Source organism: Anas acuta, chromosome W (assembly GCF_963932015.1).
Source record: "Anas acuta chromosome W, bAnaAcu1.1, whole genome shotgun sequence".
NCBI lineage: Eukaryota > Metazoa > Chordata > Aves > Anseriformes > Anatidae > Anas > Anas acuta.
The window spans coordinates 17,756,166-17,774,812 of record NC_089016.1 but is presented as its reverse complement, the minus strand read 5'-3'; the positions used below and the strand labels follow the sequence as shown (position 1 = coordinate 17,774,812).

The window sequence follows — 18,647 nt, the reverse complement described above, 5'->3', positions numbered from 1 at the left end:
GGATACAGTTGGCCCTCCTGGCTTCCAGGGCACACTGCTGGTTCATATTCAACTTGCTGTCAACCAAAACCCCTAGACCCCTCTCTGCGGGGCTGCTATCCAGTATCTCGTTGCCCAGTCTGTACGTATAACCAGGGTTGCCCCGTCCCAGGTAAAGGACCCAGCACTTTCTTTTGTTAAACTTCATGCCCAGCTCTCCAATCTGTCCAGATCTCTCTGCAAGGCCTTTCCACCTTCAACAGAGTCAACAGCTCCTCCCAGTTTAGTGTCATCAGCAAATTTGCTCAAAACACCTAGTCCAAACCGTTTATAAAACCCCCTGAGGAGTTAACTCAAATTGGGCCGCATGAATTTTCTCCCTACGAAGGCGAACAGTGTCCCTGTATTCCTTCCATGTTGCCTGACCCTGCTTCCAGCAGCCATACACTTTCTTTTTCTGCCTAAGCTCCAGAAGAAGATCCCTGGTCAGCCAGGACAGCCTTCTTCCTTGCCTGTTTGACGTCCAATATTTTGCAATTGCCTGGTCCTGTGCTTTTAGGAGGCAGTGCTTAAAGACTGACCAGCACTGATGGACACCAATGCCTTCAAAAGCAGTTTCCCAGGGGACCTTGCTTACTAGTTTCCTGAGCAGCCTGAAGTCTGCTTTCCCCATATCCAGGGCTGAAGTTTTGGTGACAGTTTTCCTCCTGTCACCACAAATTTTAAACTCAACCGCTTCATGGTCACTTTGACCAAGACGGCTGCCAATTGCCACGTCCCCCACAAGACCCTCTCTGTTCTCAAGAGACAGATCTAGGAGGGCACCTTTCCTAGTTGGCTCCCTTAGCACCTGCACCAATAAGTTATCATCGAGGTGCTTAGGAACCTCCTGGACCTGCTTGTGTCAGCAGTGTGATATTCCCAGTTAATGTCTGACAAGTTGAAGTCCCCCATAAGGACAAGGGCAGTTGATCTCTAGGTCTCTCTTAGTTCCTCAAAGAATAATTCATCAACGTCATCATCCTGGCTGGGTGATCTGTAATAGACTCCCACAATGACATCTCCTTTATTTGTTTGTCCCTTAATCCTTATCCAGAGGCTCTCAGCTTTGCCATCGCCAACTGCAAGCTCCACACAGTCCAGCCCCTCCTTCATATACATCACTACTTTCCCCTACCTTGCCTGCCCTGTCTGTCCCTCCTGAGGAGCCTGTAACCATCTATTGCAACACACCAGTCATAGGACTCATCCCACCAGGTTTCGCTTATGCCGATGATGTCGTAGCTGTGGGACTGGGCCAAGACTTCTAGCTCATCCAGTTTATTTCCTCATACTGCGTGAGTTTATGTAGAAGCACTTCAAATGAACCTCATTGCATGCAGCACCATGTGGAGCCAACTGAAAGACCTCACTAGCATACAGTCCCTCTGATTCTAACGCGCCATCCCTTAGCTTATCACCGGTGGGCCTGGTTTTATCCTTTTCCCCTTTCAACTCTAGTATAAAGCCCTGTCTATCAACCCTGCTAACTCCTGGGCAAAAATCCTCTTCCCCCTCTGAGAGACGTGCATCCCATCTGGTGCCAGCAGGCCTGGTGTCACATAGACCCTCCCATGATCAACAAACCCAAAGTTCTGCTGGTGGCACCAGTCTTGGAGCCACATATGGATGAGATGAGTATGCCTGTCAACACTGATCCCTGCTACCAAAAGGACAGAGGCAAACATGATCTGTGACCTTGATCCTGTAACCAGTCACCCCAAAGCCTTGAAGTCTTTTGATTGCCTTTGGACTTCTCCTTGCTACCTCATCATTACTAGCTTGAAAAACCATTAACAGGTAGTAGTCGGAGTGCTGTACTAGGCGAGTGACTTTCCTAGCAATGTCTCTTACCCAAGCCCCAGGGAGGCAGCAGACTTCCCTGTGGGTTGGGTCTAGATGGCATATCAGGTCCTCTGTCCCTTTCAGAAGCGAGTCCCCTGTGATGATAACCTTTCTTTCTTGATAGAAGATGTAGTGATGTTGGGGGGTTAGTTGCCTTGCCTTAGGCACCCCTTCCAACCGGGATGGGCTTTTGTCTACATTGCTGTTTTGACTGTCAAGCTCTAGAGCCTCATACCTGTTATATAAAGGTAGGTGGGAAGGTGAGGTGGGCAGGGAGAGGGCTCGCCTACCACCCCAAGCAGAAACCTGCTTCCATTCCCCCCCTTGTCCTAGGTCCCCTCCTACTGCCTGGTGGGATGGGGGAACCTTTGTCTTTTTTGCAGTAACTGCCTAGTGGGATAGGGAATCCTTTGTTTCTTGTGTGGTTGCTGGCTCGTGAGTCTGTCTCAGAGACGGTAGAGTATGCTTCCAGCAGTCAATTTCCCCCTCTGACTCCACCACAGTCATTCTGTCACTCCCCCTCCTTAGAAGAAGAGGGGAAGAAGAAAGTGTGCTGGAAAGAAAAAAAAACAACTCATGGGTTGAGATAATGGTAATTTAATTAAAGGGAAAATTAAGAGGGAAAAAAAAAAAAAGCAAGTGAAGGCCATGTGGAAGCACAGAGAGAGAAAAAAGAAATTACTCTCTACTTCCCATCTGTGAGAGATGTTTGACCACGTCCTTGAAGCAGGGTCTCAATACAAGTAGCCATTGTTTGGGAGGACAGATGCTTTCAGAACGAGAGCCCACCCCTCCCCTCTCCTTCCCCTTTTCCACTTTTTATTGCTGAGCGTGACATCATATGGTATAGAATATCCCTTTGGTTGGTTTAGGTCAGCTGCCCTGGTGGTGTCCCTTCCCCACCTCTTGCCCACCCCCAGCCTGCTGGCTCGTGGGGGGGTTGGAGGGAGTCATGATGCTGTACCATTATTGCTCAGCAATAGACACAGCACTGTTGTGATAACAATGCTGTTCTTGCTACAAGTGCAGAGCCCAGTACTGTATGGGCTGCTACAGGGAAAGTTAACTCCATCCCAGCCAGACCCATCACAGAGATATCTTTCCCCTACTTCTGCTTTTCTTCCTTCCTGCAAAGTCTGAGGTCAGCCTAGGACTGTCCCCAGCCCCCAGTAAATTAGGGGGAGAATGCGCCTCACTGGATAACCAAGCAAGTTGACTTTCTGTTCTTGATTCTTGAACTACTGTACACTGGATCTGGAATTGATGGTGCAATCCCCCCCAAAAGGTATTGCTGCCATAGAATCACAAAATCACAGAATGTTAGGGATTGGAAGGGACCTTGAAAGATCATCTAGTCCAATCCCCCTGCCTGTTTCTGGGCAAGAAAGTGTTCTGTCACCTTCAGCGTGAAAAAGTTTTGTCTCATATTTAATTGGAACCTCCTATGTTCCAGCTTGCAACCATTGCCCTTTGTCCTATCATTAGATGTCACCGAGAAGAGCCTGGCTCCATCCTCCTGACACTCTCCCTTTACATATTTATAAACATTAATAAGGTCACCCCTCAGTCTCCTCTTCTCCAAGCTAAAGAAACCTATCTCCCTTAGCCTTTCCTTGTAAGAGAGATGCTCCACTCCCTTAATCATCCTCATGGCTCTGCACTGGACTCTCTCAAGAAGTTCCCTGTCCTTCTTAAACTGAGGGGCCCAGAAATGGACACAATAGTCCAGGTGTGGTCTCACCAGGGCAGAGTAGAGTGGGAGGAGAACCTCTCTCAACCTACTAACCACACCCCTTCTAATACACCCTGGGATGCCATTGGCCTTCTTGGCCACAAGGGCACAGTGCTGGCTCATGGACATCCGGCCGTCTACCAGGACCCCCAGGTCCCTCTCCCCTATGTTGCTCTCCAGCAGGGCAGTCCCCAACTTATACTGGTGTCTGGGGTTGTTCTTGCCCAGATGCAGGACTCTACACTTGCCCTCATTATATTTTATTAAATTTCTCCCTGCCCAGCTCTCCAGGTTGTCTAGGTCCTGCTGGATGGCAGCACACTCCTCCCAGTTTAGTGTCATCAGCAAACTTGCTGACGGCACACTCCATTCCCTCATCCAAGTCATTGATGAATATATTGAACAATACTGGTCCCAGTACCAACCCTTGAGGGACTCCACTAGATACAGGATTCCAACTTGACTCCGTCCCATTGACCACAACCCTCTGGCTTCTTCCCTTCAGCCAGTTCACAGTCCACCTCACTACCCAATTGTCCAGACTACACTTCCCCAGTTTAGCTGCGAGTATGCTGTGGGAGGCAGTGTCAAAGGCTTTAATGAAATCAAGATAGACCACGTCCACTGCTCTACCGTCATCTATCCCCCTGGTTATGTCCTTATAAAAGGCTATCAGGTTCGTCAAGCACGACTTCCCCTTGGTGAAGCCATGTTGACTGCCCCTAATGACCCTTTTATCCTTGATATGATTATAGAAAACACCAAGGATTAGTTGTTCCATCACCTTACCAGGGATGGAGGTGAGGCTGACCGATCTAGTTACCTGGGTCCTCCTTCTCGACCTTTCTGAAGACTGGAATGACATTTGCTTTCCTACAGTCTTCAGGCACCTCTCCCAATGCCCATGACTTAGCAAAGATGATGGAGAATGGCCTAGCAATGACTTCCACCAGCTCCCTCAGCACCCATGGGTGCATCCCATCAGGACCTATGGACTTGTGGATGTCCAAATTGCTTAATCAGTCCTTAACCCAGCCCTCATAAACCAAGGCAAGCTCCTCCTTTATTCCAACTTCCTCTGGGGCCTCAGGGCTATGGGGCTCCTCAGGAGAGCCTCCGGCATTATAGACAGAGACAAAGGAGGCATTCAGTAACTCCACCTTCTCTTTATCTTCTGTCACCAGGGCACCCACCTCCTTCATTAGTGGGCCTATATTACCTCTAGTGTTAGTTTTATCCACAATGTATTCGAAGAAGCCCTTTCTATTGTCCTTGACCCCTTTTGCAAGGTTTAATTCTAAGGAGGCCTTAGCTTTCCTAGTTGCCTCCCTACATCTTCTGACAACAGCCTTATATTCCTCCCAAGCGGCCAGACCCTTGTTCCATGATCCATAAACTCTCCTCTTCCACTTGAGTTTGCCCAGCAGTTCCCTGTTTAACCATGCAGGTCTTCTGGCCCTCTTTCTTGACTGCCTACCTGTTGGGATGTTTTGAGCTTGAGCTCGGAAGAAGCAGTCCTTGAACGCATAACCAGCTATCTTTTGCCCCTTTTCCTTCAAGTACCTTGAGGATTTCCCTCAGCAATTGCGTGAAAAGGCCAAAGTTGGCCCTAATGAAGTCCAGGGTTGTGATTCTGCTTGGTATTCTGTTCCTGCCACATGAGAACCTGAACTCCACCATCTCATGGTCGTTGCAACCAGGGCTGCCCTCAGCCTTCACCACTTCAACCAGACCTTCTTTGTTAGTGAGGACAAGATCCAGCAGCAATCCTCTCCTAGTTGGCTCATCCACCATTTGCATCAGGAAGTTATCATCAGTGCACTGAAGGAACCTCCTGGACTGCGGCTGGCTGGCTGAGTAGGCCTTGCAGCAAATGTCAGGGTAGTTAAAATCCCCCACCATAACCAGGGCCTGTGATCGTGAGGCTGCTATCAGCTGCCTGTAGAAGGCCTCTTCAACTTCCTCATCCTGATCTGGTGGCCTGCAGTAGACACCCATAACAGTATCCCCCATGCCAGCCTGCCACTTAATTCTCACCCACAGACTCTCAACTCGCTTCTCATCCGCCCTTGGACAGTTGTCGTGGTTTAACCCGGCCGGCAGCTAAACACCACGCAGCCGTTCGCTCACCCTCCCCCCTCCCTCTCTGGGACGGGGGAGAGAAATGGAAAGTGAAGCCCGTGAGTTGAGATAAAGACAGTTTAATAAGACAGGAAAATAATAATAACAAAATAATAATAAAATAATAACAACAATAATACAATGGTGATAATAGGAAAGTAATAATAGTATGTACAAACAAGTGATGCACAATGCAATTGCTCACCACCCGCTGACCGATGCCCAGCCTAACCCCGAGCAGTCCGGCCCCCTCCCCCCGTCTAGCCACCCCTATATATTGTTTAGCATGACGTCAGATGGTATGGAATACCCCTTTGGCTAGTTTGGGTCACCTGTCCTGGGTCTGTCCCCTCCCAGCTCTTACTGCACCCCCAGCCTGCCCGTTGGCAGGACAGAGCAAAAGGCTGAGATGTCCTTGGCTTAGTATAAGCACTGCTCTGCAACAATTAAAGCATCGGGGTGTTATCAGCACTCTTCTCATCCTAAGCCAAAACACAGCATTCCACCAGCTACTAGGAAGAAAATTAATTCTGTGCTAACTGAAACCAGGACATCTATCCACCCCTTATTCCATACCATTTATGTCATGCTCAGGTTACACTCTTTTCCATACATTCTAATTAGTCACCTATAGTAATCATGGTAGTGATAACATACAGTATAATATACTATTTAACATGGTACAATTCAGTTCATGGGCTATTCTCACCCAGTATTAAATCTCCTTGAGGTACACACCGGACCTCTCCGTTCTTTTGCATCATCCACCAAGTGTATCCAGGTCCCTGAGCGAAAACAATTCCACGAATAGGTTTGCCTTTTCCTGAGGCAGGAGTAGCCCAGACTGTTTTACCCAGCATAATTTTTACATGCACTACAGGAACTTTATCCCCATCTACAGTACGTAACAGGTTTGATTGGGCAGGTCCAGCTCGGTTGGTAGATCCCCTAGTATTGACTAACCAGGTGGCCTTTGCCAAATGCGTATCCCAGTTTTTGAACGTCCCAGCGCCCATTGCTTTCAAGGTAGTCTTTAACAGTCCATTGTATCGTTCAACTTTCCCGGAGGCTGGTGCATGATAGGGGATGTGATACACCCATTCAATACCATGTTCTTTGGCCCAAGTGTCTATAAGGTTGTTTCGGAAGTGAGTCCCATTGTCTGATTCTATTCTTTCTGGGGTGCCATGTCGCCATAGGACTTGCTTTTCAAGGCCCAGGATGGTGTTCCGGGCGGTGGCATGAGGCACAGGATATGTTTCCAGCCATCTGGTGGTTGCTTCCACCATTGTAAGTACGTGGCGCTTGCCATTGCGAGTTTGAGGGAGTGTGATGGAATCAATCTGCCAGGCCTCTCCATATTTATATTTCAGCCATCGTCCTCCATACCAAAGAGGCTTTGACCGTTTGGCTTGCTTGATTGCAGCACATGTTTCACAGTCATGAATAACCTGTGCTATAGCGTCCATGGTCAAGTTCACCCCTCGATCACGAGCCCATCTGTATGTTGCGTCTCTACCTTGATGGCCTGAGGTGTCATGGGCCCATCGGGCTATAAATAATTCACCTTTATGCTGCCAATCCAGGTCCACCTGAGCTACTTCAATCTTAGCAGCCTGATCCACCTGCTGGTTGTTTTGATGTTCTTCAGTAGCCTGATTCTTGGGCACATGAGCATCTACGTGGCGTACTTTCACAGCCAGGTTCTCTACCCGAGCAGCAATATCTTGCCACAATGCAGCAGCCCAGATGGGTTTGCCCCTACGCTGCCAGTTGTTTTGCTTTAAGCAGAATCTGAAGTGCATTCATGAGGCAGAACAACAAGACTATGGTATTCTGAGTATTCCAGAAATATTCAATATCTTGGAGAGCTATTGTGACAAGCTCAGGGGATAAGAGGGTGGTGAAGGAGGAAGGCAGAGTGACCCAGGAGGATACAGGGGTGGTGAAGGAGAAAGGGAGAGTAAGCAAGTAAGGAAAAATATCCTCCCCTTTCCCCTCCACAGATTGACTCCCTAATGGAAAAAAACAATAGGTATAATTGCTAATAGTTTCCAAGATACAGTTTCCAAAGTACAGAGTCGACGATGTTACTGAATACAAATAACAAGTTAGAGTCATGACCACATATTTCATCGTCTCATAAGCCATTGCTACAACACACAGCACCATAATGATCTGAAACCAGGGCCCGGAGAGGATAAACAACACGACAGAGAGCAAATACGGAAAATAATGTACTATAATACTCAATTTGGAAAACAGGCGCAGCAGAGTTGAGATTAAAGCAATCAGCATTATGACAAGTGACTATTAAGCAGGTCTAATCCTTACACCAATTTTAGTTTAACACACTCTGGTCAGATCTGCCGTTATCTCAACCTTTCGGGCCCCACGTTGGGCGCCAAAAAGACTGTCGTGGTTTAACCCGGCCGGCAGCTAAACACCACGCAGCCGTTCGCTCACCCTCCCCCCTCCCTCTCTGGGACGGGGGAGAGAAATGGAAAGTGAAGCCCGTGAGTTGAGATAAAGACAGTTTAATAAGACAGGAAAATAATAATAACAAAATAATAATAACAATAATAACAATAATAATAATATGGTGATAATAGGGAAAATAATAATAATATGTACAAACAAGTGATGCACAATGCAATTGCTCACCACTCGCTGACCGATGCCCAGCCTAACCCCGAGCAGTCCGGCCCCCTCCCCCCGTCTAGCCACCCCTATATATTGTTTAGCATGACGTCAGATGGTATGGAATACCCCTTTGGCTAGTTTGGGTCACCTGTCCTGGGTCTGTCCCCTCCCAGCTCTTACTGCACCCCCAGCCTGCCCGTTGGCAGGACAGAGCAAAAGGCTGAGATGTCCTTGGCTTAGTATAAGCACTGCTCTGCAACAATTAAAGCATCGGGGTGTTATCAGCACTCTTCTCATCCTAAGCCAAAACACAGCATTCCACCAGCTACTAGGAAGAAAATTAATTCTGTGCTAACTGAAACCAGGACAACAGTACTCAATACATTGTAGTTGCTCTCTCACATAAAGAGCAACTCCACCACCTCGCCTTGCTGGCCTGTCTTTCCTGAGAAGGACATACCTATCCATGACCACATTCCAGTCATGTGACCTGTCCCACCATTTCTCTGTAATTGCCACCAAATCATAATCTCCTGACCAAACATGGATTTCTAACTCCTTCTGCTTATTCCCCATGCTGCATGCATTGGTGTACAGGCACTTCAGGGAGCAAGTTGAGCATGCCGATTTCACCCTCAGGGGGTGGGAAGCCTCCTGGTCTTCATCACTGCTAGAGTGCTGCCCTACCAGTGCAAGCCCAGCTACAACCCCCTCCCTCTTCGGATCTAGTTTAAAGCTTTCCAAATGAGCCCTGCTAATTCCTGTCCCAGAACCCTTTTGCCCTTTTGCCATCACCCTTTTCCTTTAATACAATAGCTAGTGTGCTCTCCAGAGGTGGCAGGGACTTGAGTTCAATCCCCTCCTTTTCTAAAGAGACACAAAACTGCACCTCCTACCTCCAGAAGCACACCCTGATTCCCAGTTGTAGGGTTTGTTAGATTGGATCCTTCTCAGGCTCTTCTGCTAAATATAATTTTACATGAAGTTCATAAAATCCTAGTCTTAACCACAAGACTAAAGGCTTATTCCCATAAACTGTCTCTCTGGCAGACAGTAATTAATTTTTCTGTACAAAACAGAACAGTTTCAATCACAGATATTGAAAGGCGTCCTCCACAGAAGAACTTAGCCACAGGGAGTGGCTGGTGAAATGTTGCAGGAAGCATGGCCGAAAGCACGACAGACACCAGTAGAGTCAGATCATGCTCCATTTTATTGCCCAAATAGCCTAACTTTTATAGTAAACTTAACAGGGGCGGACAGTGTTTCACACAAGATTATTGGTCAAAAGCACTCAGACAAACAACTACAAGAAAACAACCCCACCTGCAAGAAAACAACCCCCTTGTGATTAGCAGTCACATAGACCTTGTCCTTGAAGCCAGCTACTGGTAACAATATTTTTCTGAATTCCTCAATTGGGCGATGTGGGAACACTGTCATGGGAACTTCTCATAGTTGCCCTGGTAGCTTGGTTTGCTCAGCTACAGCAAGCCATGGGATTTTTGCTGTTTCAAAAAATCCCTCAACAGTGAAACACAAGGGTTTGCTTCTCCTTGGGCAGAGGAGCAGCATGAGGTCAGATCTCCTCTCTGCATGGGCAAAAGCTCTCTCTGCTGCAAGGTAAAGGATGCTGAAGGATCTGGGGATTCATCTCTTCCAGCTCTGTCTGTGTGAGGCACAACCCAGCGGGCTTACACTGAGGATGTGAAATCGATCAAGTCCCACTAGGAAAATACCTGGGGAAAATTTAGGCTATGTACCATGACAGGAATTAGATAACAGACAAGAGCAAACTGCTTGGCATGGCCACAGACACTGTGCAACAAGTGCACACAGCAACAGGTACTGACAGTGTTTGGCTTCCAGGACTGCATTTTGAACAGGCACCTAACAGTGGAAGTCAGACACATAAAACTTTCCATTAATCCAGACCATTAGTCTCCACAAATTCTTGCAGCAAACTAGTTAGTCAACAGCATGGTCCCAGATCCCAGACAGGTGCGAGCCTGCTCAGCCTTACCACCGCTCCCCAAGCAGCCGCTCAACAGCACTGCTCCATTTTAACCCGTTTTGCTGTTCACTAGCAGGAGCTGTTTGAAAAACAGAATTTTTGTCACATGAATTTCTGTCCACGTTTGTCTTCATACTGATACAGAAGGAAAACATGAAGCAGATTCCTTTCTCCCGATTATAAATTGCATCGAATGAATAATATGAAATGCAACAAGTGGGTATACCAAATTGTATTTTTACACAATGAAATTAAATGAGCAGCCCAGGGGAAATGATTACAGCCTGTCAACATGAATTGCTTAGACTGTTCCTGCAGAGCATTTCCATTTCAGAGAACCTGGATATACGAAGCCGGTGTCACCAGAAAAGGCATTTATGGTGCAATTGCCTAAAGTAACTAGGAAAATAAAAATAACATTCACATTTTAAAGAAAATGTACAGCATTGAAGAGGCTTTCAGAGAAATTGGTGTAGTCGGCAGGATTGCTATGGATAAACTGCTGCAAAAATGCAAATGTTTCCCTTCCCAGGTGGGGAAGGAGTGGGCCCCAAAATTTTGGAAAAATCAAGAGAAAGTGGTAGAGCGCATTGAGCAGTGTCAGGCTTCATGAAAGACTGGTCAACGAACGCGACCAGTGTCGCTTTTTGTGCTGTGTTAGGAGCCTGTTTGTCTTGTGCTCAGCAGGAAGATGAGGAAACTCCTGCTCCCAAACTGATTTCTGATGTGGAACATACAGCTTTGAAATCAGAGAATGAGGTGTTGAAGTCATCATTGGCCTTTGAAAGGGAGATGGGAAAAACATTAGGAACCAGAGTGGATAAACTTCTGACTGAAAATGATAAACCTGTGAGTGAGAATGATCATCTTAAACAATTGCTGGAGAGGTTTAGTCATGTGTTAAATAAAGTACAGCCTTCTGCTCCGGTTAAGCAGATTCATAGACTGATACATAGTGCAGACCCTGAAAGCTGGTATGGTGATTTCTGGCTTGACAGTGATGATGATGTCCAAGAGATTGCTGATTCTGAACCTCAGTCCATTTCCTTGAGACCTTTGGTTAAGACTGAGACTGCTGTTGATGATAATGATGAAATCCGCACTACTGTGCTAACAATTCCATGGTCACGGGCAGAGTTGGTTAAAATACAGGAGAAGTTCTCAAGGTGGTCAGGGGAATCAGAGTATGTGTGGTGAGTTTCTCTTGAAGGAGGAGATCGAATTATGTTGAGTGAGAAAGAGGCGGGAGGCTTTTCGAGTATTTTTAACTACCACACCAGGAGACCATAATTGCTCTATAACTGTACAGGCGGCATACTGGGCAGGTGGTATAGATCCCCAGGAGAGAGGGGAACCCCTGGAGCCACAGCTATTAGAGCCACAAGCTATTCTGACCTGGCTGTATCAGTACAGAAAGCAGCCTGTATTCAGGCGATATATGAAAGAGATGAATTCAGGAAATCCCGGATGTTAGCTCCAATTCACCCAGTTCGATTAACCCCTCTCATCCGTGGACTCCCTGATTGTCTTGAGATGTTTGTAGCAAATACCCAGGATCACATACTAGCTGCTCATAGGGATGATGATCATGGTCGTAGGCGAAATCCGAACTCCCCCATTCCTACCTGGAGTGAATTTATACAAGACATAGATAAGTACAGACGCTGAATGGGCTGGATTAGTTTATCCAGTATTAGGTCCAAAGATCACCCTCGGCGAGTCCACCAAATCCACACTCAAAATCCCAGATACCTCAACTTCAAAGAGAGGTTCAAATTTAATAAAGAAAGGGATGAGTTGTGGTGTAAGGCCCTAGCTTTGGGTGTACCCCGACCATTCTTGCGTGGTGCCTCCGTACATTAGTCCAATTTCTGGGTAAGAAAAATATTCCAGATAGGGAGAACTGCCTAACAGAAGAAAACCCAGTCCGTAAGGAAAGTACACCTTCTGCACCAAGCCTAATTGACAAAGCAGAATCTCAGCAAAAAAAACTCCTATCCCCGGGGAAGGCAGTGAGCCACCCTGCTCAGGAGGTATTAGCAATTCAATGGCTCTCTAATGACCACTCTGACCCTATTGTTGCCATTTCCGTTGGACCCCAAAAGATATTGGTAAATTTTCTTATTGACACCGGGGCCCAAATGTCAGTAATTACACATGAGACAGCACAAACCCTGTGCATTACACCTAGTCGACGCAGGGTTAAATTCACAGGAATCGATGGTGTGGAAAAACAATGCCCTACCACAAAAATTTCACTCTGGCTGCCAGAGGAACAAAAATTAACCAGGGTAAAAGTATTAGTTGGTGCTGCATTGTTGCAGGAAGCACGGCCGAAAGCACGACAGACACCAGTAGAGTCAGATCATGCTCCATTTTATTGCCCAAATAGCCTAACTTTTATAGAGAACTTAACAGGGGCGGACAGTGTTTCACACAAGGTTATTGGTCAAAAGCACTCAGACAAACAACTATAAGAAAACAACCCCACCTGCAAGAAAACAACCCCTTGTGATTAGCAGTCACATAGACCTTGTCCTTGAAGCCAGCTACTGGTAACAATATTTTTCTAAATTCCTCAATTGGGCGATGTGGGAACACTGTCATGGGAACTTCTCATAGTTGCCCTGGTAGCTTGGTTTGCTCAGCTACAGCAAGCCATGGGATTTTTGCTGTTTCAAGAAATCCCTCAACAATTCCCCCTTCTTCTTTTGAGCAAACCAAGCCCAACAAAGCAGTTTTACAAGTAACTCTTTAGCTATACTTACAACACACAACGATGATTACCACCACCATAAACCAAATCCTTAATCCCCTTGTGACTAAACCCAGCAACCATCTACACTTTGTTTCAAACAAGTCAGTGAACCATTGATTGAAAGGATTGATACCATATTGAATCTTTCTCAAGTGCTCTTTCAGGAAAGTAATGGATTTGTGAATTGACTCATTATGATCAGAAAGGTTTAAACAGTACATTCCCTTAAAGTCCTTACACCCATTCCTTTGAGCCAAAAGCAAGATGTCAATAGCAGCTTGATCCTGTAAAAGCAGATGTCGCAGATTATTTTGATCTGGTAACATCTCCTCAAGTATCTCTGTCGTGGCATAGGCTTGCCTCTCGGCCCAGCATACCAATTTTTCTAAGTTGTTAAGTGCGGCCGCAGATGCCACTCCAGGCACTGAAATTGCTAATGCCGCTCTAGCTGCAACCCCACACAATTCAACATTATCATTGCAATCCGATGCAAGCAATGCCCATTTATGTCTGGTGATCTCACGCAACTGTAACAAGCTAGGAGCAAATACAATGAGTTTATCTAAGTAACATGGACATCTGATAGCATTTGCAGGGATACCTTGCCAGGCCCCATCCCCACAAATCAGAAAAACATCAGGAGGTAATGCCAAAGCTGTACAATTGTTCCAAACACTGTAGTTGTTACCCCTTGTCTCCATGCCATAAACCCCTAAACCCTGCTTAGCAGCGTCATTGTAATCACAGGTGTTATTTGTGTTTTTGTACCGGTATGGCCCTTTCCAGGTTCCTGTAGCAGGATTCATCTGATAGCCACGGCTACGTTCACATTTGTAGCCACCTTTCAGGTTGATACAGATTTGACTACAGATACCAGGGTTTTGACATTCATCAAAATCTCCACAGTTTCTCTTGTCTACAAACTCAAACCCAGCTGGACAGTCACATTCATTTATGTTGCATTCCTTCAGGGGCTCATCACCCCAGTCCTTGCAGTCTCTCTGCTGGTTACACACTTTATTGATATCTATGCATTCTCCACTTCTGCACTTGAATTTGCCAGGTCCAGAGCACTGAATAACATTGTTACATTTTGCTTCATCAGTGCCATCCAGACAGTCTCTCACACCACTGCACTGCCTACTCCCATGGACACAGTTCCCATCTACACATCTGAACTGGTCTGGCCTGCAGGTCCGAGAAGGGCAGTTAATTTCATCACTTCCATCCTTGCAATCAGGATCTCTGTCACATCACCACTTCTTGTGGATACATTCACCTGAGCCGCACTGCACCTCACTCGCAGAACACTTCACTGGAGGTGCAGGCTGGCGGCCACACTGCTCCAAAGATTCATCCGAGTGGTCGGAGCAGTCAGCATCATCATCACACACCCAGCTGATAGGGATGCAGGTAGAACTCTTGCACTGAAACTCATGAACACCACAGGTAGGAGGTGCACACTCCAGCTCATCGCTACCATCACTGCAGTCATCTTGACCATTGCAGACAAGGCTTTTGGAAATACATTGCCCACTACTGCATGTGAATTCTGCTGCACTACAAGTCACAATGCCACAATTCTCTTCATCTTCTCCACTGTCACAGTCCTTTTCACCATCACATTTCCAGGACACTGGGATACGCTGGACTGACTGAGGACCACAGCTAATTTCATTTACCCGACATGTTCTCATATGACACAGATCAGCACTCTCATCAGACCCATTTTCACAGTCCGGATCCCCATCACACTGCCATCTGTTTGGCACACACTGACCACTGTTGCACACAAAGTCAGATTCAGCACACGTCTTCTTCACACAAGCACTCTCATCACTGCCATCTGAGCAGTCTTCACATTTTGCTCTAGCACTGTCGGCAGCAGTGCACAGGCAGGTGAGGGCGAGCAGCAGACAGAATGCCCCACAGCGCGGCAGCGCCTGCCACCGCCTTGCATCTGTGTCACTTATACTACTCCTATTACCCATGCTGTTAGTGTCAGTGGCATCCTCCTGGTACCGTTTCTGTCTTTGTCGCCCCTTACTCTCCCCCTTTTCTTTTTGCCACTGACCATTCACCACAAATGGATGAGACACATGATTACTAGTTAGGAAAGAGAGTGTAACATCTGCTATACGGCTGCAGGCTGTGCTAGCTGCAACCTTAGAAGCTGTTTGTGAAAGAGCCTGCCGGTGGTCATTTGGCAGTGTAATCTGCGCCTCTGCACTCCTGCCCCGCAATAGAGCTAAATTGTCACTAGTAATCCGTAGAATGTGGCAACCCCACGGAATGTTATCCAGAAACATAGTTATAACACCGATCTGGGGATGAATAGTCGTTTTTGCATTGCAAGATAAACCTCTTATAACAAGAATGCCAGACAGAAGCAGCACAGCCGCCGCTGCCTCCACGGTTACGTCAGACGGGCTGCAGGGTCCTGATGTCCGCCCCTCTGCTCTGTGCCGACTCGCCACACGGTGAGGGTCGGCTGCCGTTGTCCACTGACGCCTCTGGTCTCCCGTAGCAACTCGATCTCAGATGTCCCGCATCGCACCGCGATTACTTCAATTTCATGCGATTACTGCAAATTTCCCGCTGTGAGAAACACTCTGTAGCCAATAACTTAGGCTCAGGCGAGGATCTCAGTGAAGTAGTAATTTATTCGTGATTGCAATGGCGGGCGCCCCACAAGCAGGAGAGAGCGCATCTACTAGTTCCAAAACACAGTTTATATACCTTTTGATGGCAGGACCCTCCCCTGTTTCCCCACTGAGTGGGTAGTCCAGGTTCACAATCTATCTGATGCTTCACAAACAATGCATGGCCTTCAGTTGCCGGCCTGCTAAATTTCAAATTTCTTTTGACATTTTTACTGCTTGAAGTGGTAATGTTTCTTCACTTATCTGACTTGACTTGACACCGTGATTTTCACCTAATTGTCCTAAGGAGTCTGGTTGTCTGCATTTTACTAGGTCGCCTGCTAAACTTTCTTATCACTGTAAGCATATCTCAGTACCACATTCCCTCCTTCTAAACAATGTAACTCTGCAAAAACAACATTTCTATTCCCACAATTCCCCCCTTTTCTTTTTTTTATAAACTGTTGATTTTTGCAAAACCTTTCTCTAAGGTGTAATTTGGTAGATTTCTTCTTCTTCGCTTTCTTTGCTTTCCATCTCCTCATTATCTCCTTATCTGAGTAAGGTGGTAGCTCCATGGTCATTTGTTTCAATAGTACGGTTTCAGTTAACCACTGTACTAGTCCTCTTACACAGGGGATAATGCAGCAACCAATGGCTGTCAAAACTCCTACAACTACGATCAAGGATGTAAATATGGACATTACCATCCCTTTCCATTTACGAATCCAAGATTCCAACCATCCTGTGATGGAAGTGTCTGCTCCTGAATTTTCTGCCAATTCATTAGCAAGGGTGGTAAGCCCTTGCAATGCTCTTGTTACTGTGCCATCTGGGACAGTATTGTTAGGGATAAAAGTACAACAATGGTTGCTCAGTATCACACACCTCCTTCCTCCGCAAGCATCATATCTAATGATATCCTGTTTTCCCAAGCCATTTTGCTGGTGGCATCTAGTTGTTCAGCGATTCCTCATATCTCATCCCTGTTATAACTGAGGAATCTCTGCTGATTATAATAGAAATAATTAATCCAATCCACATTTTTATTGATTGTTACCCACCAGAACAGTGACTCAAACCCTGCAGCAATTTGATTTCTGGCTTTATGTTCATCTGGAACTCCTCTAGGTACCCCAATAGAATCTATGTATACTCTATCATCAAATGATATTCCTAAGCCTCTTTTACTTCCTCTGGGTATTTGTGATGTTTCTCTTTCAAATGCCAGGGTGAAGGGTATAGCTAATTGAACAAGTGCACAAGTGCCTTCCCAATTAGATTGTAGGGTGGACCGTAAGATCTTCCCTCCACCGTACCACCAGAGATCTGCCCTGGGGATCTCTAGTCTTGAGCAGTTTCCCATCAAGTCCTTGGTAGCACAAGGAAAATTCTCCCAGATGCCAGGTAGCACTCACACCCTGCCGTGAGAGGCAAGCTGTATGGTTGCCTATAGCTGTAGAGAATGCAGGGGGAACCGTGATATTTTTGTCATGCAAGAAACAGCAAAGAGAGACTTACAGGCCTCATTTCCCCAGGCAGTCTTCTTGGTACAATGCAATCATATATCGCATCCCTTGGGAGTCTTTGGTCCACCCCCATGGGAAGGGCACTATCTGGGCAATCGGTCATCCCGAGGCACAAGCATAGCAGTAGCTACGGTTGAGACTCTGGACGGTATATTTGACCCATTCTATCCAGGCATTCACATCCCCATACCCTGTTTGAATCTCAAATGTTTGAACTGCCACATTTCAGAGGGCCTCCTGTTTTCTCTCCTGTTTTCTCCTTGAGTTTCTCCCTTTCTCTGATGGCAATAGAGGATTGTTTCCATACAGCTGTTCTCAATCTGGCTGTTGGGTCTCTCCCAGTTATTTGTTCTCTCTGCTCAATTGTCACAGGGCATTTAAATCTCCACAAGCTAACACCTCACAAGCATCAAACGTGACAGATTGTGGTACAAAACCCTCTGTCATAGTCACCTGGAGTGACTGCTGCTGCCACGGGTACAATATTAGGATTATAGGTAGCATAACTTGGGATAACAGTGCCACTGTTGGGGGATACCAAGCTGAGACTAGGGGATAAAATGATCACTGGGTAATTATTGTATGTACCCAAGGCAGGGACTAACTTGTTGAGAAGGGATTTGATGATTAAATTAGGCATTCAAATAGTAAATTGTTAGACTGGAGTAACAGTGTTATTAATGGAGTGCTCTCTGGCCCTGAGAGCAAACATACATGTGTATTCACCTCTGACTGGAAAGACCCTGAAATGGGGGTGGAAGCAACAATATAAGTGGACAATTTTACCTCAGGGGTTTACAGGGACACCTATCTATTTGGGTAAGCTCTAAAAAAAAAAAAAAAAAAAAAGATTTTGGAACAATTGAAACCTCCCAAGGAGGTATTAATGTTAACAAATATGTGGATTGTTTTCTATTGTCAGGACAGGAGAAAAGACTTGTGAAGAAAGCTACTAACAAGCTATTCAACTTTCTGGGAAAGCAGGGCTTGGGAGTATTGAAAAAAGTATTGAAAAATAAATTACAATATGGAGAAAGAGAAGTCAGGTATTTAAGGCATCTAATGTCTGAAGGAAAACAGAATAAATGCAGAGAGGATTCAGGGAATTGTTGAAAATTAAGAAAGAACTAAAAAGTTTTAAAAGAAAGATTTTTTTAAGGAATCAGGAGCCATGAAGTCTGAAGGAAAATGGATACTCCCTGATGGGAGAGAAATGCTGAATAAACTGATAATGAGGCAAATATTAACTGTTTTACATCAGGAGAGTCATTGGGAGGTGCAAGCAATATGTGATAAGAAAGTATGTCTGTGTAGGAATATACACTTTAGCGAAGCACATATGTAG

At 46.1% G+C, this 18,647-nt stretch overlaps 2 protein-coding genes and 1 pseudogene across 2 annotated transcripts in view; all 3 read right to left on the bottom strand.

Annotated features, from left to right (window-relative positions):
- Window positions 1-18,647, bottom strand: part of LOC137847036 (non-lysosomal glucosylceramidase-like) — a 393,739-nt gene that overhangs the window by 133,076 nt on the left and 242,016 nt on the right. The window lies entirely within an intron of this gene.
- Window positions 1-18,647, bottom strand: part of LOC137847426 (collagen and calcium-binding EGF domain-containing protein 1-like) — a 59,648-nt gene that overhangs the window by 1,504 nt on the left and 39,497 nt on the right.
- On the bottom strand, window positions 13,857-15,455 carry LOC137847217 (very low-density lipoprotein receptor pseudogene; annotated as a pseudogene).